The sequence below is a fragment of the Ambystoma mexicanum genome, chromosome 7q, assembly GCF_040938575.1.
Source record: "Ambystoma mexicanum isolate Mex_15411 chromosome 7q, UKY_AmexF1_1, whole genome shotgun sequence".
Lineage (NCBI taxonomy): Eukaryota > Metazoa > Chordata > Amphibia > Caudata > Ambystomatidae > Ambystoma > Ambystoma mexicanum.
Genome location: NC_090941.1, coordinates 575,096,280 through 575,122,437, shown reverse-complemented (window position 1 = coordinate 575,122,437; position 26,158 = coordinate 575,096,280).

Genomic DNA, 26,158 nt, shown 5'->3' with positions numbered 1-26,158 from the left:
TCACCCTTGAGGGGCGTAGAAGATTTCTGAAAACGGGGTCCCCGTTATTGGAAGTAGAAACGGTGGAGCTTGAGGCTCGATTAACCGAAAAAAATGAGAAAAATCTCCTGAAAAACGCGAAAACGCAGTAAAAGCTCGAGAGCTAAAACACGAGGACTCCCAACACTTGAACGTGCGGTAAAAATCTGAGGATGGCTGCCAGGGGAGGGCCTTAGGTAGAGGGCAGTCATTGGCTGGGGGCAGTATGACCCAGAGATCAGTGATTGGTTACTACTAAGAAAGACAGATCAGAAACAAAACTGATAATGATTTTTTTCTTTACCGAGGATTCCCGGCCTGATGACGGGGAATATTCATGAGCATGTGAATCCATGCCAGACCCCATGCTGGAGAACATACAAATATTCAAGATAAGGGAGGGTGGCGGAAAGATGGTGCTGGGGGCAGGGGAAGCAGTATCCAGGTTCCATGGAACGTTGGCTGAGATTAGTGTATTCAGCCTGCGATCCAAGGAACCGGATTGGAAGCCCTGCCGCCCCGGATGCTATATGGGAAAGAGCTCAAGCCAGGGCTCCCATCTCCAACATTGTTCCAAGTGGAATGTTCCAAGCTGCCTGCAAAGAAGAGTACGGAGAAGCAGTGGCAGTTAGGAGGTGTTGAGGAAGTGGCCGAGTACACGCAACAGTGTAGCTTTCGGAAGCTCCCTCTAGTTTAGATCACTCTCCTACACATCCAATCTGAGGTCCAAGCAGTCTACCCACCACCTCCTTTAATGTAGTCCCTAAGGCTGCCCTTTTGAGGTCCCATTGCAGAGACTTCATAGCCAGTACCACGCCTTTGCTGCACTGGCTGCCCCTGCTGGTGAGTTGCCGGTGAAACAAACAGCATGTTCCACTCCTAGCTCAAAGAAGAACAGCATCCATATCGAAGATATCCTCAGTAATGGCAATGGAGTGGCAGAGTAGCGCTGCTGTGTCCCTCTGAACTCTGAAGTTCAGCAAAGCTCAGCAGTCTGGCAAGGTTTTCCGATGCTGCATCCTGCTCCTTTGAGACGAGTGAAGCTCCTTGAGTACCGGTCTGATGTGCCACTGTAAATATTTATCACTTCAAGGCACCTCGGTTCAGGGACGTCATTTCACCAAAATGCCATGGGTAGCAGAAGGGACATCACAGGGCCCTTGACTTCCGATGACATCACAGGAAGTGATTTTTGACCCGCCCCCAAAGTGACATTACGGGAAGTGATGGCACACGACCTTCAGATGAGTCTAACACCAGTGTTTCCAGCTGCTCTCATTTCAGTCTGATATAAGAATCAAGGCACAGAGGGAGGTCAGATTTGTCTACAATCACACATTTGGGGACTTTCATTTTCCAGGTTCGACGTGGAGCCTATGGAAAACATACATAACAGGGTAATTAAAATCTCTAATGCAGGCTACAGCTAGTGTATCACAGGCTACAGCTAGTCAATGAAACATCTATAGATCAATGGACACATAAGTACTGATTATCTGTGGCATTGATAGAAGAAACCTATTGTGCGGGTGTAAGCTGAGGCCATCTATCCCTGTGTGCATTTATGTTTAAGTTATGTGACAAGAAACCACATGCTGTCCCCCACAACCCAAAGCCGAACATAATACCTTAATGTCCTAGGCTTTGATACATGACTCTGCTTTAATCTTTTTTTAATGGGGTGAGGTGTAGGGGACCGGGGGGTGCACTTCCCTTAAAAAGTGATCAATGACCCCCCCCCCCCACCCGGGGCCGGCCCATGCATGAAGCTTCTACTAAGCCCTTTACAAGAAGGAGTTGGAGTGGGGGTTAAGGGGGATGGGTTACTCCATGGCTTTGACTTCTGAGACTCTGTGTCCAACACAGGAAATGCCGCAACCCAGGACGACCCAGACCACCACGTGTGCGCAATGTCCATGATGATTATGCCACTGCAGGTGCATACACTACTCAAGTGAAAGAAGTAAATATTTGTTTTAATCAAAGCTTAAATGTTTCACCTAGGGTAGAGAGAAGGGTGTGGTGACTGGTCCCAAAATATATCAGCCACCAGTGGTGGCTGGTGAGTTGTTTTATTATAGATGTAAATATTTGCCACAAATATGTGATTGCAACCGAGCTTGTTGCGTCTTGAAATACATTGTGTGTAGGCGCATTATAACAACCCAATAAAATAAAAAATAGCGAGGGGACCCGAACTAATGAAAACGGGTTTGGAGGCTCAGGGGGATTTTTCCCCCTCCCATGAGAAAATATTTTGAATAATGGGTTAAAACGGTGCATTACACATCACACTTTATGTGAAAATCTAGCTAGAAGGCTAGACAGTTTGCAATTGGTTTCGTAGGGCGTAGGGTAACTCATGGAAAATATTTACAATAGATGCAAGTTACCAACAGTGCACAAGCGTATTTCTCAATGAATTGTCATACCGGTCTCTTGTCCCTTCAATATATGCCAGTATAAAAAACAGTTTTCATGCTGGCTGCCCATACCTTTCCATGCTGGCTCCACCAACATATACTAGTTCCCATATAAGAACATAATCATGTTTGCTTTGAGATGTTTTTTATAGTATCATTACTGGCCCTAGGCACAAAGCTGGCTCTGCCAATATATGCCAGTATTCCTATATAAGAAAATACTCCTGTTGGTTTGGCCATTAAAAGTGACTTCGCAATGAGAAAACATGTCCAAGTGCTCCAATGTAAGCCAGTCTAGACCCGTACGAACACCCATCATCCTTGCTTCATCATAGATGCTAAGTTAATAAAAAGGCATGCTACAGTAAGAAATATATAGGCTGCTACACCAAAACGTCAGTATAGCGAGGTAATACTACTATCATGTTTGCTTTATCAAAGATGCTGAGTAATAAATGTCATGCCACAGTAAGCAATGGCGAGACTGGCTGTACCAAAATGCCTGTCTAGCCAGGTAATGACAGACATGAACTTGGCTTTGCCTGAAAATACAAATAAAATATGCAAAGTCAATAAAGTATGTGTCTATAATGCTCGCCCAATCTCTCAGGGCCTTACACACACGCAAGTATCCCCATTCACCCACCCATACATCTCTCACATTCCTACACAGCATTCACCAGACATGCATGCACCCACCCACCCAGAACATTCACACACAATTACATTCCTACTCACTCACCCACCCACCATTCACTCAGCTATAAACCTCTCATGCCCGCTTGTACTGCATTCTCCACCCACACGTACCCATCCAGAACATTGAAACATACGATCACATTAATACTCATTCACCACCAGTTACTCACTCATACACCTTCTCTTATATCAACCCTCACTGCATTATCTACACAGGCACACACCCATCCACCCACCCAGAACATTCAAACACATTTCAGACCTTGTGTGGTGCTGCCCTCGCTACTCCGGGAGCTTCATTTAAATAAAACAATGTTTTAACAGGGGTAGAAAGGGTGGACACGAGGGTCACGGCAGCAACACCAGCTGACCTGCCTGCCTGGGTTGAGAAGACCAGAGGACAGAAGTGCCCGGACAAATTTAACCAGCAAAGCTAAGCAAGATTGATCAATGATATAAACTAAGCAGTTTTAGTGTGCAACACCTGTGTTTTATTTTATATTGGCAGGCAAAGATTCACTACACAGCTGCAGCTTGAGCCCACACTATTTTGGAGTCCAACGTTACCCTTATTCTTTCTCTCTTTAGTTACTAGGTTGAGCCAGACACTTTTCCCTGCACTACAAACACTAGCCTTCAAACACCTGATTTCTTCAAAGACTCTGGAAGGACCTGTAGTCCTGGGAAGGGATATAGAGACAACGTGAAAGGGGAAAGGAGTGATTTAGTAAGTGCCATGGTCACCCCAAAGCAAACCAGTATATGTTTGTATTATAGCGATGCCCTAACAATTGCTCGTTTCCGATTGTGCTCTAAAATAATAAGAAAACGTTTTTTAAGCACCAATTGTTGTAAGTGTATTTGTGAGCTACACAGCCACTGTGTCTTGCTCAGGGGTTTGAGAGCCCCCTCAATGCTGCAAGCAGAGGCCAGATATTCGTTAATACTAATGTTTTTGGTATAGATATCATAGGGCGGCAGGCACCACCCTATAGTTGAGGTGAGTCTGATTCCCATAGGAAAACCAAAAAAATTAATTGCTAATAACTTTTGACTGGTGCAACATATTTTGTCAAAATTGTGGGACACCGGGGCTCCCCCAGCCTGCACATTTTGGAAAAGATTTGTTAAAAAATGAAAAAAACGAGTAAGAAAGAAAAAAATGAAACAAGTTGCGGCCTAGTCAACAATCATTTTCCCACAGACAAAAAAGGTAAATTTTGTCCGGCCCGCACAGCCCAAACCGCTGGACGGATTGGGACTAGATGAAGCGTTGACTTGAGGCTTTTTTATGGTTTGCCGTTATTCCGTCCAGTATTTTTTAAATATTTGATGGAGAAGTGTGTGCCCCCATTTTCCAAATTAGATAGATATATATTGGATAAATTACCAAGAAACTGGGTGTTTATAAATGAAACAGCCGCCATCTTTTTTTTTCTAAATGCGAGAGATAGCGTTGCTATAGCAAACATTTTTGGAAAATGAAATGCAAAAAAATAAATAAAAGACATTTGCATTTAAAAAAACATACACATGCCATCAGGCCAGAGGTGGGCGGCTAGGCAAAGGGCTCCAAGTGAAATTTGGGAGTTGGAAGGGGTCTAGGGAACTGATACTGGTCTAGAGGGCCAGAGCGCACCCACCAGCGGCTTTACCCTTAATTATTCTAACCGGGTCTAGGGTCTGAGTTTGCAAAGATTTTCTGTAACCTCGGCTGTATCTGTGAACCGCTGACATTCCAAAGCAAACTGTGTCACAGAAACACTGTGTTGTGGGGGGAATGGGAGAGGGAAGGGGAGGTGAGGAGGCCATCTGGGGGTGGGAGGAACTTGCCCAGAAGAGGGGGCCACTTGGTGAGGGCCATCAGGCCATAAAAGCATTTCTTTTCCGGCTGTTTTTCCGATATTCTCGGCTATAAAACGACACACAGCCACGGCTATATGTAGTCCAGACACTGAAAATAGACATCCGGGAATCCCATCCAAGCAAAGAAGAGATTAGCCTCCTCTGGCCATGTTGCCTAAAAAAAGAACACAAGTTACAAGAACACTTGACCACTTAGAGCAAAATGGCCTGAGTGGGCAGGCACCTTCCTCGCTTTGAAGCTAACTTCAAAGTAACCAATTACTGCACGGATGGGAGACCTGGATGCCTAGTTTAGTATGGAGTACAGATAGTAGCGGGCAGGGGCGTTGCTAGGGGTGGGCTAAGGGGGCTATAGCCCCTGATCTTTTGTTTGTAGCCCCGGATAGAATCTCAGGAGCTACAGCCAAAAGACTAGCTAGCCCCCAGTCCCAACAGTTCCGACATCAGCTTAGCCCCGGATCTTTTCCAGACCTAGCAACTCCCCTGGTAGCGGGTATAATAACGAAGGGCATTTACAGTTCATAGCTGCAGTTATGTGAAAAACATGTATACATATTTACAGCTACAGTAATGTCAGGGTGAAAAATCACTGGCCATGGCCAGTGACACGATAGGCATACAGGACTCTCATCCTTGAAGAAACCAGGACCGACCCTGCTTAGTTCCCAAGCAAGGAAGGGGCTGCCCTCTCAGGCCATGTTGCTCCAAGCAGGGTCAGTCCTAGTTACTGCACAGATGGTAGACAGTCCACAGTCCTGGGTGCCGTGTGTTTTCTTAGTTTTAAATAGCTTATAACACACTAAGAAGGTACACGGCATCCGCATTATTTATTTTGAACCCATGCTACTGTCAGTCCTTGAACGTATTGCACTCTGAAGGTCAAGCTGTCATGAGGCTCACATGAAAAGAGGTTCTATCTCTGGCTAAGGAGCTGTGAATCCATGGAGAATTGCAAATCCAGCTTGCACATACAAGGCAAACTAGAATACCCTTTTGAGTGCACCCCTCTCCTCTTTTTTGTCATATTTCCAGGCTATTTGAAGGGTGGAATCTTCAGAATCTAATAGGGTGCTGCACCGGGGTGACATATGCCCTGCTTTGGAGCGCCTCACTGGTGGCTACTTCCCCTCACCCCCCTTCCCCACCGTGGGATTGGGTGTGAGCTTGTTCCTTGCAAACCTGATGACTACAGCTACCAGAAGTCCTTGCAGCAGAATAATCATTGATTGTTAACACCTGCATTTGCTATGAACTGCAAGCTAAAACTGCCTCCCTGATGATGTGAAGAGCACAGAAACTGGTAGGAGAACACCATTGGCTGAGTAGGTTTACTGTGCAGGGAACTGGAGTTAACCCCTCTCCTCTTTTTCGTTATATATACATATATATATATATATATATATATATACATATTCACTGAAAAACTTTGTTAAAGGGACATTATGGTTAAGTTGCACTAATAAAAACATGAAATTCACTGAAAAAACTTTGTTAAAGGGACGTTATGGTTAAGGTGCACTAATAAAAACCTATGAAATTCAATGAAAAACCTTTGTAAAGGGATGTTATGGTTACAAGTAAAACCGAAAACCCCCCGAAATTTGCCAGTTATGGTAAGGTAAGCAACCATAACCCGTGCCACCACCGCGCACTGCTAAGACTAACACCAGGACATCAAAGATGACATCACAAATAACCAGGTTACTCACTGTAGTCACCACCTTACTCCTAGTCCACAGTCCCCTTTCCTCCATACTTATGGGACATCTCTCCGTCCTGTGGGACGGGACCGGAGCACTTTGTAAAAAGCATCCAAAAAAAATGTTCCAAAATTTGTCCTTCCTCTCTTTCTTGCAGGGGGCCCGGCACGCTGCCGTTAACCCGCCCACCTTGGCTCCGCCCCGCGCATCGCCCATCAGTCCTTTTCTATCACCAGGTCAGAGACCTATTAGCAATAACAGAGGAACCTTATTAGAGGGGACGGCGAGCGGGCGTATAGAGGAAAGGGGACTATGGAGTAGGAGTAAGGTGGTCACTACCGTGAGTAACCTGGTTATACTACTACGTGTCGTCCCCTTTCCTCCATACTTATGGGAGATTCCCAAGCACTCCTAACAGGAACTACGGGTGGATGGAAATACCCCTTACTGAAAAATGTTCTTCAGCACAGCCTGACCAAACTGAGCATCAGCTCTTGAGCTCATGTCAAGACAATAATGCTTACAAAAAGCAGATGGGGAGGCCCAAGTAGCTGCCCTAGCGATGGACTCCCAGGGAACATATTTCTGAAAAGCAGCCGCAGCTGCCTTGCCCCGCACCAGGTGTGCATAAATACCCTTAGGAGGTTTCAGCCCTTGGACGGTGAAAGACTCCGTACTGCAGGCGGCGATCCACCGAGAAATAGTCGCCTTTGACACCTGCTTACCCTGGGGGTTACCAAAGGTCACAAATAGTTGAGAAGAACTCCTAAGCTCGGAAGTTCTGTCCAGATAGAACTTAAAAGCCCTTCTGACATCGAGACAATGCAGAACCCTTTCTGCCTGAGGTAGGGTTCGGAAAAAAAGACCGGCAGGGAGATCAACTGATTCAGATGGAATTCAGTTACCACCTTCGGCAAGAAAGCAGGATTCATCCGTAGGACTTCCCTATCCTTGTGAAAGACCAAGAAGGGCTGCTCCATCGACAAGGCCTGGAGCTCACTCACCCGCCTTGCTGACGTAACGGCGACCAAAAAGGACACCTTCCAGGATAGGTACTTGAGGTCCACCGTGGCCATGGGTTCAAAAGGTTTATGGCACAACCCCATCAAGACTACATTTAGATCCCATGGCGGGTGCGGACTACGAACTGGAGGGTAGAGGCGTGTCAAGCCTGCCAAATGTCTCTTAACCACTGGATTACACAGAGAGTAAGAACATTGGTCTGTAGAAAGATAAGCGGAGACCGATGAAAGGTAAGTTCTGCATGACAGAACGTGAACACCTGACTCTGCTAGGAAGGATACGAAGGACAGCATCGTGTCAATCGTAGCCTCCCTTGGGTCCAACTGCTTTTCCAAACACCAATGACAGAACCTGAGCCATTTACTTCTTTATTGGGATCTAGTCGAGGGTTTCCTGGCCGCCTGGATAATACGCATGTTATCCGTAGACAAGTTAAGATGTTCTAAAGACTTGAACTCAGGCACCACGCCGCCAAGCTGAGCGATTGTGGGGAGGGGTGCCACATCTGCTGTTCCCCAAGATGATGAAGATCGGGGGTCACTGATAACCTGATCGGCGGTTCCATCGACAGGTGTTGAAGTTCTGAGAAGCAAAACCTGGCCGGCCACCACGGGGCTATGAGTAGAAGGGAACAGTTCACCAAGTTCTTCAGCTTCCAAATTGCTCGATGGACTAGAGACAGAGTCGGGAAGGCGTAAGCTCTCATGGTGTGCCATGGAATCTCGAGAGCATCCCCCAGAGAGGAGGCCTTCAGCCCCTCTCTGGAGGCATACTGAGGAAGCTTCTTGTTTACCACCGTAGCGAAGAGGTCCACCTCCTGTGTGCCCCAACGCAAGAAAATCCATGAGAGGACCTCCGCCTTCAACTCCCACTCGTAGCTGACCACTGTCCGCCGGCTGAGGGCATCTGCTGTGACATTCAGCTGGCCCGGGATGTGCACTGCAAGCAGCCAAACACCATGAACCACGGCCCACTCCCAAATCTGGATGGACAGGTCCACGAGGGGGGGGAGAGACTTCATTCCCCCTTGTTTGTTGATGTAATACATTGACACCACATTCTCCGTTCTTATGCAGACCACCTTGTTGACGATGAGCGGTCTGAACGCCCTGAGCACTAGGAAGATTGCTAGAAGCTCTAAATGATTTATGTGGAGGAGCTTGTCCTGAGGCGACCAGAGATCCGAGACCTGAAGATCTAACATCGCACGCCACCCCAGGAGGGAGGAGTCCGTCGTGATCGTCACCGTAGGGGCTGGGTCCTGAAACCCTGCACCCACCGACAGGTTGCTGAGAGATGACCACCATTCCAGGTCTACTCTCATGGAAGCCGGAATCATTATCAGCTTGGAATCTGGGTCCACAGACTGACGCCAAGAACTCCGAAGAGCCATCTGGATCCGTCTCATCTTGAGACGAGCAAGAGGAAGAGCCAACACGCACAAGGCCATGAGGCCCAGAAGCCTCTGGAACCACCAGGCCGACATGCTCTCCAACTGCGCAAACATCTGACACGTGCCTAACCGATCCGTCATCCTGTCCCCGGTCAGGTACACTCTGCAGTCGATCATGTTCCAGCGAAAACCCAGGAAAATCAAGTCCTGCGAGACCGTCATGGAAGATTTCTGCCAGTTCAGCGACAGCCCAAGATGGAACAGGAGCTGAAGGAGAGACTGAAGATTGCCCGCTGCTTTCACCGGACAAGGGCTGCGTAAGAGCCAGTCATCCAAATACGGATACAAATGGATACCCTGCAGACGAAGATAGGCCGCAATCACCAACATCATCTTCGTGAAGACACGCAGCGCCGAGCTGAGGACAAAAGGAAGCACTCGAAACTGGAAGTGCTCCTCTCCCAAAGAGAAATGGAGATATCTCCTGCGTGGATTCCAAATCAGGATATGTACGCATCCTGAAGATCCACCACACTGAGCCAATCGCCCATCTGCAAGGAGGACCGTATCTGGGTGGGCGTGATCATCTTGAATTTCTCTTGGGGTAGGAAAAGATTAAACTGTGAAAGGTCTAGGATGGTGCGCAGGCCAGCCTCGTTGAGTTTGGGCACCATAAACAGCCGGGAGTAGAAGCCCTCGCCTCGCTCCCCGAGGGGAACGGGTTCCACAGCTCTGAGGTCGAGAAGTTTCTGCACCTCGGCTTTGAGGGAGGGCGAGCCCGACAGCTGAAAAGGAGGGTTGAGGGGTGGGGTAGGAGGTAGGAGTAAGCAGAAGCCTGCCCGAGCGACTGACAAGACCAATCTGTCTTCGGTGATGGTCTGCCACGCCTCCCAATGAGACGCAATGTGTCCTCCCACCGGGGTCTCGTGCGAGCGCGGAGAACCCTCATTTAGTAGGTTTTTCGGTGGTGTTACCTCCTGAACCTGAGGAGGCTGAGGAGCGGGAGAAAAACCGAGTCTGTTGTTGCCTACGGCGGTAATTCCCTGAAGGGGTATCCACTCTGCGAGATTTCCGGTCGAGGAAGCCCCTAAAGCCAGAGGGCAACTCTGGGACAACGGTCTCTGGGTTTTGAAAGGGGTCTTAACCAGGACTGATAAGGATTTAGCTGTCTGAGTGCTATCCTTCGTCTTGGTGAGCTCTACATCCCTTGTAGAATGAAAGAGCTCCTTACCATTGAACGGAAGGTCCAACACCTTGTCCTGCACTTCTTTTGAGAATTTAGTGGCATACAGCCAAGCCTGCCGTGAGGTATCAACCCCCAGCATAAGGCGCCGAGCCGAGGTATCTACGTGATGAGCCGCAGCCTCCAGGAGATCCTGGGCCAAGACCCTGGCGTCAGATAAACCACCCTTAAGGTCCTCCAACTTCTCGACCAGGATGAATTCCTCAAACTCCGACAGACCTTTCCACATCCGCATATTAGCCCCCGCTAACACCAGTTCGGCATTGGCCTGCCGGAGCTGCAAGGCCGATTTGGCAAAGAATTTCCTCCCAAGGGAGTCAAGGAGCTTGTCCTCCTTTCCCAGAACCTGCGTAGCCGTCGTGGAAGAGGATGCTGCAGGCCTGGACTGCAAAGTGGCCGCAGCCACCACTGTGGAGGAGGGGGCGGACAAGATGACAGGGCCACCTCTTCCGAAGAATGCAGCCTGTATCTCGCGTCAATTTTCTTATTGACGAAGAGTCCAGAGTGCGGCTTTTCCCATATCCTGCGGACCTCGGCCAGAACGTCCTTCTGCAAGAACAGGCCGGTACGCTCCAAAGGAGACAGGGTGAATGCCCCAGAAAGCATACCCTCCTACGGAGCAGGTGCCTCGGGCACCGGAATATCTAAGAAGCACATCATGTCCAGTACCCGGTCATGAAAAGCTCTAATAGTGCAGGGCAGGTCCTTGTTGTCCTGATCGCCTAGCGCATTATCCGACAGGTCAGGATCCTGCTGAGCCATGTCGGGCGCTGCCTTGTCCACGGGGGACAATGGGGGCAAAGGCGGAAGAGTCAGGGAAGGCACCGTAGGCAAGGGAGGCGCCGGTGGAACCACCGGAGGAACAGGTGGGGCCGGAGGCGCAGTCGGACAAATCTCCCTAAAAAGCCCTTTGAAATATTCCCTCAAGGGGTCGGTACACATGAGCGTTTGAAATTTACCGAAAAAGGCGTCCTCCGGGGACTGCTTTGGAACCTGAGGAGGCCTCTCATGAGGTGGACAAGTCCAGGGACGTAACGGGGATGGGTGCCAAACTGGCCCCTCCACCGATGTGTCCACGTAAATCAAAGGCGCCGACCCTGCAGGCAACAAAACATTGTGCGGAAGAGGTATCCGGGCGTTCCCATCATAAACTGGCTGATAAGGATGTGCACAAGGGACTCTATGTTCACCCAAGGAACCAAGCCCTACACCTGAGGCCGATGGCGTAGTTGTAGCGATAGCACCCAAAATGGCCGCTGCGGTCGTGGCGGGAACGGGCGCCATTTTGTCATCGTCTGGAGGGGATCTGCGGCAGGTGAGGAAGTGAGGCAGGGGTCCCAGTCGATGGATCAGGGGTCTTAACTTTAGCCTTAACATAAGGAACCTCGGCAGAGCCGGTACTATGAGGCCAGAAATGTTTCTGCGACATACCAACCGCCAAATTAGCCTTCCCAGGAAGGACCTCGGCACTACTGGTAAAAGAAGAACTTTCCTTCTTTGCCCCCTCAACAGATCTGGTGTCGCCGCAAGAGCGGGAGTGGTGAGAAACAGCCTTCATCGGCAAGGCCTTGTAAGGCCTCTGAGAATTGTTGGTAGCTTTAGTCTCTGAAAGAGGGACCTCGGACCCAAGTCCGGTGACAGCCTTATCTGTGCGGGCCTCGAACATCCGTTCGGTGACAGTAAGCCCCACCAAGCCCTCAGGGCGCACCCCGGTCTTATTTTTGAGGGAAGCCGACAGAGAGGTCTCAGAGTGAGCTCCGGTATCTCACGATCAGTAGAACTGGGTCTACTAACAGCCCCCACAGGAGGGGGCCTCGGAGCGTGCTCCGGTATCCACAGGCCCCTTACAGAGACCCTTGGAGAAAACTCCGGTACAATTATTAGGCCCAACAGGCACCTCAGGGCGAACCCCAGTGACAGGGCGATCACCACTCCTCCCGGCCCGAGAGGAACCTGGAAAGGTATCCCCCGGCCGGGGTGCTCTGAAAAGTAAAGAATTTACCGGGCGTTGTTTCTTCTCATTGATAAACGCCTGTAAATGCGAAGGAGGAGTTTGTCGGAATACCTCCTCCCACCGACGTTGAAGTACCCGTACCGAAAGGGAGTCGCAGTAAAAACAGGAGTCCCAACGGTGATCCGGACCCAACCACTCTAAGCAAGGAGGATGGGGATCCTCCCTCGCGAAACGACGGTGGCACGATGAACAATCTGGAAAGTCTAGTTTGAACGACATAAACAGACTAGTACACGATCGCTAGCGAGAGCCATAGAGGAAAAAAGGGAAGAAAATCTTCTGAGGATGCAAGTGCATCCAGTCCCGAAAGAGCGCAGAAAAGGACTGATGGGCAATGCGTGGACCGGAGCCAAAGTGGGCGGGGTTTCAGCCGTGTGCCAGGCCCCGCGCAAGAAAGAGAGGAAGGACACATTTTTTAAAACAATTTTTGGATGCTTTTTACAAAGTGCTCTGGTCCCGTCCCACAGGACGGAGAGATGTCCCATAAGTATGGAGGAAAGGGGACGGGACGTAGGAGTATGTCATTGATTTATTAGTCCAACTTAACCATAACGTCCCTTTAACAAAAACATTTCAGTGGATTTCATGGGTTTTTACCAGTCCATGCTATTTTTCTACAGCTTACTAATATCATACTTACCCAATATAGTGATATTTGTGTCCAATTTACAAAGTGTCACCTTAAAACTCTGCCATTTCCCACCTTCTAGAATCATTTTCAACACTTCTATACACTTTTTACAACTATTTCAACTAGTTTTGCATCCGTAGACGTCTACGAACATCTGACTTCATTGCGGACCTTCTAGACAGTGCCACATGACCATACGTTGGCGCGCGGCATGATGACGTGTCCAAGAACCTGCCTGCACTTCACAATAAGATCCGTGCTTCGTGGACAGTTCGGAACTGCATTTTCTACTGATCTACGAACTTTCAACTTCAAAATTTCCCTAGCACAGCTCCAACACCTATTCCTATTCCTATTCATTATCCATTAACAATCTAGTACACAGTACATACCTTTAGAAAAACTGATATTTATCTTAAAATGGCATCAGCTAATGCCATCCCTCCTCCCCAAGAGCCACCACCACTACTGTAATCAAGGAGCATGAGAAACACTGCCCCCTACCTTAGAAATAACACACGCGCAACATTTCCCCTGTCCACCTACCCTTCCATATTAGCGTTTTGGTGCCTCTTCCCTCATTTCCTCCCCACCTTTCGTTCTTAGCTCTCCTGCTAAAAGAAAATAAAAAAATACATCCAAAAACAACAAAAGAAATGTTATTTTATGAACCACCTTTCACAGTTAAAAAATAGAACTAAAAAAATTACTTATAGACGCCATCTACTTTATATTTCTCAGTAAAGTACATAGACTCAATAAGCTTTTCCAACATTTCCATTTGCATTTTGTGTTATGCTAATGGTAATATTGTGGCGTTCATCCTCTGTTCCAGGGACTGGAACGGTGGATACCGGCCAGCAGCCCAAGGTATCAGCCCAAGCAAAGCAAGGGTGCATAACGAGGCCACTTTAACCCCATGTGTTGTCCCTCGTGGTCATGGCCAATAGCCAGATTGTCCGGATCATGACCTTATTCCATGACCCAGACAATCTAGCCACTGCCCATGGCCACAAGCTACACCTCAGTCACCAAAGATATATCACTATTTTTTGTACCTACATTATGACACTTGTCAAAAAAATAAAGCACGGGCTCATTTGCAAAACCATGCTTTCAGGTCCTTGCCAATGCTCCTTACACAAGTTTGCTGGAAATCCACCCATGTTTTATTTTTTTAAAGTGTCAAATGTATGTACATACAATCATCATATAACCTAGCCCCCACTTGACAAAATACATTCAGACGTTACAAAAACATTTATATCTAGATCTATAATCTTTTTGCAAACTTTTGTGTAGATTTGTCAAAGGGGACCACATTTATACGCCTTTACAATATTTTGGGACCCCCCTCTAATTTTGCCCCCTCTTGACAGAATCCCACCAAACTTTGCAAACACATTCAGAATGAGGTCAGGAATATAATTGCAAAGTTTCATGCAGTTGCGCCAAAGTTATAAGCCATCCAAAAACTGCCCCCAAACATCTGAAGTGCCCCCGAACTTCTCAGGACTGTTCGCGAACATCCGAACTGTTTGCGGGCTTTCGCGGCAAAAATCATACGTTTTTTTTTGCTTCTTGCAGCCATATTCCATCCCATCGTCATCACCCCTCATCACCCCTTACCTCCCCAGAGGTTATTTGATAAGTTTGACAAGTGCAATGTTGTGTTTTTTAATATGTTTTTACCACGATGTCCAAGTTCCACGAATTCAAGATTGCGGGCGTTTCCAAAAATCTGACGCACCTCACGCCAACCAATCGAAGCGGACATAGATATCACACATTTTTTTGCCTTACGTTTTGGTCATTTAAAAAAAAAACTACAGGAGGGATTTACACCAAATTAACAAAAGCACGCTTTCGGGACAAGCAGCCGCTCCTGCCGCAAATTTGGTGTAAATCCGTCCAGCGGTTGGTTTGGGCTGTAGGTGTGAGCAAAGTTTTTCCCATTATGTCTATGGGAAAAAAAGACATTTTGGGACCCCCCTATAACTTTGCTCCACCTTGACCAAACCTCACCAAACTTTGCATAATTCAGAGTGGAACATATACTTTTTATGCAAAGTTTGGTGAGGATTCATCCAGGGGGAGCAAAGTTATAATCCACCCAGAAAAGTGCTCTTCCTATGGGTTTAATAACTTAACCCTAACTACATGGCCGCTACCGCAGGCCATGGAAACGATGAGAGGGCAAGTAAGTCATGAGTATTTCCCCAGGATGTGGCAAGAGAGGTTGCAATCCTGGACACTGGTACTGTTATGTGACCTCGATAATGGCTGCTTTTCGGGGCACAAGTAAAGGACATATGTCGGTGGACAGCATAACTTTCTTTCAAGTTTTTTTTTTTTTTCAGGTTGGCAAACTTGCTCAATGGTTTTACTCAGTTTGTCATGTTACCAGTGCAGACGCTTACCTACAAAACCACACACGCTTGTTTCTTATTGGGATTTTGTTTTCCTGGGAATTTTTCCACTACAGATTGCTGGGTTTAAAATCTGAGCACCTTTTATACTGTGCCAGCATATTAATTGGAACATTTCCTCTCTCATGTTATTTTTTTGGGGTTCATTACTTTTTTTTAAAAGTCCTATCCTATTTTGTCTAGTGCACTTTCTTCTAAGGGAAAGGTCAATTGAACTACGTTTGTATATTTGACATTGTCCGGGTTGGAGTCCAGTCACAATCCGGTCAGCTGCCGGAGCAGAGCGTTTGTTTGTGGACTCATGCTTTTATTTTTTCCTTTTGTTCTGGAAGAAGCTGTACTTTTAACAAACAAACTTCTCCTATAAGAACTGACCACAGGCGCATAGTTGGAGTAAAGTCGCACTCCAGTCTGACTCCAGGAGATCTCCTTGTGGAATGGAGGCGGAAGGCATTCATCGGCCGAACACCAGAGCAAAGCTGCACCTTGGGAGCCCACGGGAGCAGTGGAAGAAGCCCACGTCAGTTCCATCTCTTCCGACGCCGATGCCACCATCAGCGAAGCATAGCAACGATCAAGGCATTCGATGGTGTTCAGTAAGTGCATCAACAATTTATACCTGTATTGAGGCAAAGGACATGATTGAGCGAGTCGCCGCCCGTTATAGCAAGCACGTGAAAAGTCTAAGAGAAAGCCGCTGTGTGACTCGCAGTCAAGACAGCCTTAACTGACAGACGCTGACCTGACAGGAAACCATCCAAATGGCCGTACAGACTCTCCCTTGTCTAGTGAGCATTCGAAACTTTTGAAATGCATTACCTCAATACCAAACAGAGAGGTAATACAGGGAGAGAGTATTGTGAATATCGCACAGGAAAAGGCAGCCGCTATAATGAAGTTCAACGGCCTGAACTCCATACAATGCCCACTGACCAAAAGTCATTCCCTAGAGAACAGTAATCAGGAACTGCAAGAGAGTAACATTCTTGAAGTAGAAGATGAAGCAGAATTTGAACCAAACAGTAACAGCAATAACCTTACTCCACACTTAAGAAAAAGGGAAAACGCCAATGTTGGTGACGATTGTAACGAGAGAGTATGCAAGTCAGCACGACCTCCATTCAAGGACAATGGAACTGAATGCTCCAAAAGGACAGGTCTTGCAGCACACTGATAGCTTAAAACTACCTGTCGCATTTGTTTCAGTCACCGAGGACATCGAATTGAAAGAGAATCAAAAAACAAAGGAGACTGAATTAAACACTGAGAAAAATGAAAAGCCCAAGACAGTCCCCATATCTGGCGATAACGGCATGTACCATTCGGAACAAGTAGACCAAAATGTATCACAGGATTTAAAATACATGGATGATTCCTTAAAAAGACGAAAAACAGGATCAGCTGCAGATACAAGGTGAGATACAAGATGAAATGGAATCTATTGGCGACGAAGAAATTTGGATAGAGGAGAGCTCGCAAACGAATGATGCTCACTGAATCCCATCATCAATAAACTAAAACATTGTATTTTCCCACATACAGGAAGATTCGACGTGTTCTCGTTTGCCGTTGGTTGGTAGAAAAAACGAAGTACAAGTCTACATGAAACTTCCATAGGAAACGAAATACGAGAGCTGGAATGGCGACAAACATTCATTAAAAAAAATTAAATCGAGGGACAGTCCAACAACTCCAACACCAATGTATATTGGGCATTCACCAAAGTGCAAAACCACATTCCTATACAAACAAAGAATGGCTAGAAGAAATTCAAAGTGAGCAAAATGCTCAAAGCACAAATGGAAAATATTCGACAAATAGGAAAAAATGCACCAGCGATTACAACAAATGGTGAGTAGGCTATGCAAGGAGGTCGGAAACCTGATAACTTTCAGAGACCAATAACGGAAAGAGAGCCTCAAGTATCCTATGTGGAAGACTTTGAATCACAAAATGAAAGACACAACATGTATCGATAACAAACAAATCAGGTCCACCACTATTACTAAAGGACACAACAGCACAAGCATTTCTGAGGAAATGAGCCTCAAATGTAGAAATCACCTGTGATGACTTTGACGGAACCACAAAAACGGTCGGTCCCTTGTAAACCTCGGCTTGGGACTTGCATCAACAAAGGTGAAGAAATACTGCATCAAACAACAGAGAAAAACAACCTGTCAATAGCTGCGGGAATACAGATACATAACAATGTTATGCCAGCATTAGCAATTTCTCTAGCTCCCTACACTAAACTATATGAAACGATAAACGACAATGTGAAATATAATACAACAATGCTTGAACTTCTTCATTCAAAATTAGTCTACCTCGAAACATTCACCTCAAAAGTAGAGGAACGCTTAAACTATGAGGCAGAATCATCGGCCACATGGCAAAGGAGATTAAGTGATCTAGCCAGTGGAAACCAGGAGGAAACAGCCATTACAACTCATGCCATGTTGGATAAAATCACATGGATGCGAAAATTGGTCGAAAGAAACGAAAGGGAGCATCAAAGAAACATTGAAATATTTAGCGAGCAATTCTCTACAGATATGAGATTTGGGTTTTTTGGGCCCGATGATGATTTTTCTCTACCAAGAAATGTAACGTTAGCTAATAGGTACACACTGGGGAATTTCACAGGAATAAAGGGTGAAGCAACCAAAATGAAATCCACCCACCAACTAAAACCAAAAACAGATCGGCTTATGACAGAGACTGAAGAGGTAAATAAATTCAACGAATTGCTTAAAACTACAAGCCCCTGAAAAAAATCAATAGAATTGAAGACGTTGGATTCAAAACAAGGAAACAAATTATCAGCACTTAGGCCAATTTGGTCAACAGTGTTACGACTCAAACCAGACAAATAGAACAAATCTGGAGGGGACGATAGCACACATCCAGTGTTTCATAGGAAAAACAGAGTTGGCTGAAAAAACTAAAACTGAAAAAAAGAGCCACCACAAGGAGAAAAAAACAAGTTGGTAGCTAACAAACAAGTGGTAGAGAAAAAAACTAAAATCATTAAAACCGGTCAGAAAAGGAAAACGACAGGAGCGAGGGAATTCTTAAGAAACAGTCAAACCCTGCCAAGCCCTAAACACGTTAGCCTGTTTAATACGCAAAAAGTTATCAGGCAACGCGCAACGTCTATCGAAACAAAAAAAACTGTAATAACTTTTAATTCATCAGAGGATGAGAGAGAAAATAATACTTTCAGTGATGAGATGGACAAGTCACATGGCCTAATTGATGATGCCTCCTTCTATATTGAAGAAAATGAAATGGAGGCAAACCAAAAACTTTTCCAACTCTTTGGAAAAAGAGCAAGCAGCGGACGAACCAAACAACATCAGCTCAGCCTCAACTACAGATTCCGTCTCAAACGGAGACGAAAAAGACGCAGAAGTATTGGAGTGGGAAACTCCCTTTCTCACAATGGAAGAAAAACAGAAAAAAAGAATGGAGAAAGACGGATATCAAAAGAAAGAAATAACAAAAGAAAAGTAATCGATTGCTAAAAACTGGAACAATCTTGATATCATTATTGGCAAGTCTAAAATATTGACAATTGGAGGAACCAATAAGATGAGTGATAAATTATCCAACTGGAGAATTGGCAAAGAAATTCTAGAAAAAGTGAAAGAAATCTTGTATCTATCACTCAATAGCAGAAACAAATTGGGAACAAGAGCTATGTATGAAAGCAAAACAATGAAGCTCACAAGGTGCAATCCTGAACGGGAGATTTGGCGAGTTTTCAAAAGTGCCTGTGAGATCCTTCTACGTGCGAAAAGTTACACCAACTTTATCACATGAAGGAGAAGCAGGCCTAAATTTATCTTGGAGACTATGCGCAAAACTAGAAAGCCTATTTTGGAAACCAATACTGAAACTCCCGAGCTGTACTCCAATTGCCGCTATAATAGCGGAGTTAGGGCCACAGTCCATTTACTCAGTAATACAATGGAAATATATTGCCCTTCTAAGAAAACGTATACTGCCAGAGCCAGTGATAGGATGTAATCTGCTAATTAAAGGAATGGTTCGGTCAAAAAATATTATTGTCCCTATGGGTCGGCCATGTCCTTTTAACCATAATTCGATCGATCGTACAAACATTTCCTATGCAACGTATCCGAGTTTTTGTCTCATGAACACAAGCAAAATCAGGCAGCAGGGCGTGGCCATTTTGTGATAATCCCATCACTTGCTGCATCGCCCTGGGTGACCTGCGTTTGCGGCACTAAATCATATCCCCCACCCCTGAGCCTGACATCACTAGACACGTACCGTCCATTTCACAATGCCAAAGCACGTCTCGTGTCAACATTCTGTGCGCCTCAGCCAATGACGTGTCACCATGGAAACGGCAGGAAGCCCCTTTCCTCGACAAGTATAAACAGAGCGTTTCACAACACACAACAGCAGATTTTCTTTTCCATTCCTCTCGCTGTATTTCTTTGAGTATTCTGTGACTTGTTTCTGTGCTCTGGTCAGCTACCTTCGTTGCTTGTAGCCCGTGTGAACAGATACCAGTACCATCGCTATAAATTATTTTAGTTTCTTTACCACACAATGGCAACAATAATGCCCTACCTGTACAAGCCCGAGTATTCCCAGGAGGAATTACTGGAAAGAGCAAGCTCTGTAGATGATGGGGATTTGGACAACAGTTGGGCGGACGTTTCAACAGATGAAGAGCCTGGGCCTAGTCGCATGGACGGTGTTTCCACCTGGTGTACCTGCAATCGGTGCGCGCTAATGCCAACCGAGGTGGAGAACTGCTGCTGCCGAGAAAACTCTGGATGCTTGTCCTACATATCGCAAGGCGATCCAAAGCCGCAATGCGTTACCGAGCTGCCAGACTTTACGGCAGTCTGTCTCACACAGTCCGTGTTGAGGATTTTAATGGTGCTTATGCACGAACTTCGCGCAACAGTTCACCCTCGTAATCCAAGTAACGAGTAAGTGTAGTCTGGTTGTGATGTCAGTTAGGCCACTACTATTTCTTGGTTGTCCCCTATATTATCGTAACTTCAAGATATCATTGTCATATCCGTTTAGTCTTGCAATTCTCTAGTAATAGTCGCATAAAAGTTGTTCAATATTGTGCAGTGTCTAGTTAGCATTTTTCATGGCAAAAATGCCATTGCATACAAGAATTGTCATTGACAACTAAGGTTTATACACTTATCTTGGTCATTTAAAAACAGATTGTATCTTTCTCTTTCATAGGTGGTACCGGCTGGTGGCCTATCGTTCGTACACATGGTGGCTTCATGGGAGGCTTGGACACCGCGTTCGACGAGTAATACCCGCCTGTGTCGTTGGCGCCATTAGACAAACTTTCCCCAGCGACAGTGGTCAGTACAGGGGATTTTCCCTCGCTGAGCTGCAACCAGACCTTTACAATGTCTAGTATTATTGTGCCATCAAAATAAGAAACCAAATAAAACGCAACATATTTTTTATCAATGGTTGTTTCAGTTTTTAAATGAATCAAGTGTGTCTCCATTCAGCAGTGTTCCGGTGCCTTGTCTACACGCCTCCCGGCCCATCCATCCCACCCCCCACTATCAAAGGCAGTTTGCACTAGTAGATGTGCGCTGCCATGGGGTGCCGTCAGGGGCGCGAACGGCCAAGGTGCCAAACAACATGTACACTTCAAAAGGTATCCTACGCCCAGGGGCCATTGCTCACATGGCCTCCTCAGACCTCGTTTCTCCAGGCAGGCCTCCCCTGAAGCAGACGATGCCCCTGCAATTCACATAATACCACAACATATACACGTCATTCATTCACAAACACAATCCTTTTTGTTATTCTTTATAAACCACTGGATATTTACCATGAGAACATCTTTGAGCACTGCAAGTCATCTCGTGAACGTGCTACTCTGTGACTGCCTTGAGTGAACTGGTCAGTGTGCTACCTGTGAACATCTCCCTGTTCTCCTGCCACTAATTACTCAGCTTGCTGAATCCAACTGTTTGTTGGTCAAGGTAAGGGCATGTATCCTAATCATATCTCCTTCATTTGTAAATTTATATCTATTCCGAAGTATCTAACTCCGTACTGCTATGTTAATTTATATCATTGCTATTGACTTCAGTTTCTTTTGTTATGTTATCGATATATCCATTTTTATCAGTGTCAATTGGCATCGTATTGCATCCTTCGTGGACCGTGTCTATAGTATAAGCAGGTTTCCTTTTCGTGCATGATAGAACAGTCAAGGGACGAGTAACATGTTCTGATTTTCAACACATCAATGAATCGTTTGTGAAATGTATCCAATAATACAGCCGCACACGCTGCACTGGCTTTGCTGTGGTGCCCAAAAGAAAGCGTGCAATGAACAATGTATGGTCCAATTCATTCTTTCTCACATGCTTATGCAAAATATATTTTTTAATAATGTTGACCTTTATTTTGCAGAATTTACAACAATGCCTGCATGTTCTATTTTCGGTTGCCCTTCGAAGACCTATGACAAATCCGAAGGCATTACAATGCATATATTCCCTAAGACTGTTGATCGAATAAGAGAATGGGTCAGACGTTGCGGATATCCACCGAAAGAGCTTGAAAGTAGAGTCCAACAAGTCTTGGAGGACAAGAGGGGTCATCGATACCACATCTGCAGCCTGCACTTCTCCCTGGATATGTATGACACATCCTTGTACGCAAAGAGGAATCAACTGAGAACAACTCAGAAATTGCTTCCAAACGCTATTCCGACTTTACTCGTGAAAATGCCGCCTCAGGTGAGTCATGCTTCCGGGTTTAACTTTACGCCTGTATTTTCGTTATAAATGCCACTTATAGTACTTTCCATATTTATGTGATTGAATAGCTGTTGAAATAATGACTTTTTTGCTAAATATCAGTCCTTGTTTTGTAGAACCCACATACAAAAATGATTTATGGGGACGGATAACTATGCTATATTATGCATTTCAATAAGTGTAATTTTCTCGTATTCAGTCTCCTTACATGCCATTTTGTAATGTTTGAATTTCTAAAAAGAATAATACTTTGTCTTTACCACTCGATGACTATCCACCGAATATGAAGGAACAAGATTCAACATCCATGTCTTTCCTGGAGTCATCAACCACTTCGAGCGCGTATCAGGTAATGTTACCTAGCTATTCTGTTCCAGGAATTCTAGATAATGTGATCATATTTTCGCAACGTATCATTGCATTACACAATGTTTCATTTCTTCTTTACTATTGATATGTACCTTTGTCATCTTTCCAAATTGTGTGTCCCGTTTACAATCTTTTCGACCTTACTAATACAAGTACTGCGTTTCAGGGAGATGCTGCAGCGTCCTCTACAATTACATTATCCAATGTGGTTGTTCCGGAACCAGACCTTACAGTTGATCTGGACCCAGAGGTATGCGCACTGACAGTACCATCGAATGAAAGAAAGTCGGTCTAATTAGATGTGTAATGCCAATGACTTATTTTAAATGGATACTATTTTTTGTAGGGATGTATACAAGATCCGTATATTGAACCGGAGGAACGTGTATCAGAGTCGGTTCGCCAGTTTGCTGATGTTAGAGTAAAGAAGGTTTCAAAGAAAAGAAATAAAAAAAAAGGTTAGATATAAACACTTTCTATTGTTGGCAATAGTTTTGTGCTAAGGCCTTCATTATATGCTTTTTTAATGCCAATTGTACAACACTGTATGTTGGATTTACACTGAACATCCCTTTTCCCATCTGTCCTGTAGTTGCCCGATGGAGTACGGACTATGCAGACACAGACAGCGATACAAATGACAGATGCTGCTTGCCAAACTGTTTTCACCATGGAGGAACTAGTCATTCAGACGCGTCGTGTTCACACTCGAGATGCCTATGTCCAATGGCCAGAAAATTAATTTAATAAGACTGGCGATTCCAGCAAAGTGTTCTTGGACCATTGCTACAATGCGCCTGCTACGCCAGAGGAAGGTGAAATTGAATGTATAGATGATAGTTTAACATTACTAGGTGAGCACTTAACACAATCGACAACCGCCAAAAAAAATGCCCCCCAAAAAGCAGTCCACATTGATCTTTTTTTCCTATCCATCGTCAAGTAACAGATGTTGAAATGACAGAAACTGAAGCATCAACACTATTGACCGACGAAACAGACAAAGATATCGACTATAGTATGTCCGGTTTGGCTGAAATGTCCACAACGGCTCAGTCCGAAACCACAGTGTTGCCAGATGACAGTATAATAAAAGAGGCCAAATACATAGTATTTGACAGCAGCTTGATGGAGATTATACACATGCTGAAATGTGTGCATTCAGTGGGAGGGGAAGTATGTGGAAAGCCATTGGTGAGCATGACTCATCTAACGCAAGGCAGTAACCTCAAAATACATGCCACCTGTGAAAAGTCACATAAAGCATTTTCATGGTCCGCACAACCGATGCTGGGGAAAATGCCAGCTGGCAATCTACTGTGTGCAGCAGCTTTACTTTTCAGTGGCTGCAGTTTCATGAAGTTATCCAGTTTCTTTCAGTTTGTGGGACTCCATTTCATTTCTAAAACGCAATACTACAAATACCAACATGATTTTCTATTCCCTGCCATTAGTGATGCTTGGAGAATTGAACCATTGGGTAGTCAAAGTACATTCCCCGACAAACGGTTCAGGCTAGCCGGCGATGGACAGTGTGACAGCCCCGGATTTTCTGCTAAGTACTGCACCTACCATCTTCAGGACATGGAAAGTAAGAAAATTGTGAGTTCGGTGGTCGTGCAGGTGTCGCAATGTAAATCCTTGGTGGCCATGGAGAATCTTGGTTTTATAAAATCACTGGAAGATCTACAATCGAGGGGAATGCAAATCGACCTCATAGCCACGGACTGACACATTTCAATAGCCAAGACAATGAGAGAGCAGTATCCAAATATTAAACATCAATTTGATGTATGGCATGTTGCCAAATCAATTAATATAAAAATCTTGGCTGCTGGGAAAAAAAAGGTTTTGAAAGTATTTCGCATTGGTCCCAGTCTTTCAGCAACCATCTTTGGTGGAGCTCCAAAACATGTGATGGGTCTGTGGAAATTCTACTTGAAAAATGGCGCTCACTGATGCACCACTGTTCCAGCGTTCACCACTGGACAGAAAACCAACATTTCCACCAATGTGAACATGGCCCTTTGTCCCCAGAGCAGGCACGGAAGAAGAAGTGGTTGATACCATCTTCACCTACACACCAAGCCCTTGAGAAGATTGTGTTTGATAAAACTCTATCAAGAGATCTGAAGGGACTCACAGAATTCTGTCACATAGGAGATTTGGAGGTGTTCCACAATATGTGCCTAAAGTACAGGCCAAAGAGATTGCATTTTGGCATCCAGGGGATGAAATGTAGGACTTTACTAGCGGTATTAGCGCATAACGAGAATGTGGGCCGGGAACAATCTAGGACTGCAGGAAACTTAGGGATGCTTTGCTACAATATGGCCTTTACAAAAAGAAGCAAAACATGGGTGGTCAAGCCAGTATATGATCAAATGGAATTCGATTTTGTGAAAGATCTCATTGTTAATGTCGTCGAGATGCATACTCATGGAATCGCGCACAAATCTGTTCAGAGCACACATACATTGGCACAAAACATTGCCAGCGTACCATGTCCACCCAAAGCAGGGCTTGTTAAATCGTTCAAATCCCAGTTGAAATGATTACTGTCTGTTTTTATTTTTGCAAAAAAATGTTTCTATAAGCTGTATAAATAAAGTATGCATTTTGTCTTTTGAAATCTATCCTCTCAGTCCTTTATCTTGAAAATATATCACAAATATTACGATTGCTTTCACATTTCATAGTTTAGTTGAGATACTGTGGGACCTTAATTTTTCTTGTTAATGAACAATGGGTAACAGTGTGTTAGGATATTTGGGTTTTGGCAGTTGACTTGCAATAGAGTTCCACAAAAAGCTGAATAATTGCTGGACCTACAAAAGGGATTAGACATAGGTCACAAAACATTCTAGGCACGCAAGAAGTACCGACTGTGAAAACATGCCATGCGGTAGGAGGCCATGAAATAAGCAGTGGTGTCTGTATTTCACCTACAGCTGAGCAGCGCCACGAACAACGAGTGGCCCCCTATTTCCTGAACCCGTGTTTCAAAATTCATTTTTATCATGGATGCGTTGACACAAGATGTTGCAAAGTAAGAATGTACGTTTGTTTTGAGTGAAGGTCACCATCTTTGAATTTCGGCTTGGGAGCTGTGAGGCCCCATGCATCCCTCGCACAGTATAAGGTTCTATTGTTTTTTTACCTTGAGAGGCAGGGACCATTCCGAAAGGGATTGAATTGAAGGGGCGTGTACGAACATATGATATGATTAGGTTGCCCATTCCGAAACTGCACCTAGTTACATGTAGGTTCAGTTTATGTGAAAACGTTGACACGAACAGAGGATTCTCCATCACGGTCTGCATTACGCCTAGAGAATGGAAATTGCGAATATAATGTAAGTTTCTCTTTAGACGATTTCATACCAGATCTAATCGTAATAAGAATAGATGACCGTTACTGATGGGTGACATTGTACTTGTTCGTTCTGTTTGGCATATTGCAATGAAGTGCTAGTACTTCTATCTACCAGGCAACAGGGGCAGGCCAGCATTGAGACGTATGTAAACCACCACTCGTTTCTCCCTGGCTC